Raw genomic sequence first — 1,418 nt, forward strand, 5'->3', positions numbered from 1 at the left:
CAAGAAATACCTTCCACTATAGCAGGCCATGGCTAGTGCCTGTGTCAACCTACTTACCACTTTTTTTTTTTAAAAAAAAACCCAAAACACTCTTAAGCACTATTGTAGCTCAACACTTTCTAGGAAAATGGCTCATGTGTTACTACAGACAGAATCTGAGGATGTTACTGACTTCTGAGTAGTAACAACACTCACTGGGTCTAAGCCAGTTGAGTATCTAGATTCTCGCTACAGTTCAGACTGTGAACCAACTAGTCACGAGATCAGGGCTTTCCTTGAAGTTGCTCTGTTGGTGGTTAGAGCTTCCCCGTGCTACCCATAACCTCCAGGTTATAACCTACATGAAGAGAAAACCTCAGCTGTCAGGAGTGGCAGATACACACTAAGAGAGTGCTTCCTAACTGTGATCTGCAGATAAAGTCTTAACAGTGATCCCAATTAACACTTTATAACAGGGATTTACAGTAGTCCATAACAGAACTTCACGGTGAACAGAAATCTACCAAGTAGAAAGTCCCTTGAGAACCAGAGCTAAAAAGAAAAAGCACATTCCTCTGCCATCCAAGACCTACGAAGTCCATGGCAAAGTGTCTGGGTCATCCTTTCACTGGGTAGTCCAAATAGCAAATGACAGTCTACTCCATTAAGCTGTTAACTCAAGCAGAAGTGTGTGCTACCTTTTAAAGACCTCAGCATTGCAAGTGACTCACAGGGAAGATATGGTTTCATGTATCCAGGTCCAGCCCTCTTCCTTCTCTCAGCATTTTTCACATGCAATCTAGTCATACAGATTTGGACTGAAGATTATGTAAACTCTAAATTATTCACTAACCTTTAGTTACATCACTGTTCCCTCTATTTTCAAAAGGCTGACTATAAACCATATGAAAAATCACTTATGTTTTATAGCTGTTGCAGATAAATGAGGTTCTAAAACGAACAGAACCATTCATTCAATACAATGTGTACTACAATCCATTAAACTTTATCTATTGAATGACTTTGAAAAGTCAGCAATTATACTTCTTTTCAGCATTCTAAAACATATGGCACCTGAACTGCCAGTGTCAAGAACTACTTTGTGTCTTTTGATTTCTCAGAGACAAGCCAGATTTGAGATTCAAACTAGATTAAGCTTTAACTCTAATGAAATAAAACCCAGCAATCCACTGAGTCTCATCCTCCCCCTGCTCTTGTTCACATGCGGTGTTCATTCTCCCAGAAGCCGGATTAAAGTCTTCTCTTAAAAGCCTCTTTGAAGGGACCTTAAGAAACAGCGTATTAAACACTTCTCAGGAAGCTGTTACTAAAGAGCAGCTGTATCTTATCGTAGGATGATTTCAACACGATATTGCAACTTTGTAGAAAGCAGTTCAGGGACTTCTAGCTGTGGTTAAGAGAAGCGAACGCAATCAGGA

Source organism: Cariama cristata, unplaced genomic scaffold, assembly GCF_000690535.1.
Source record: "Cariama cristata isolate BGI_N322 unplaced genomic scaffold, ASM69053v1 scaffold43441, whole genome shotgun sequence".
NCBI classification, from domain to species: Eukaryota; Metazoa; Chordata; class Aves; order Cariamiformes; family Cariamidae; genus Cariama; species Cariama cristata.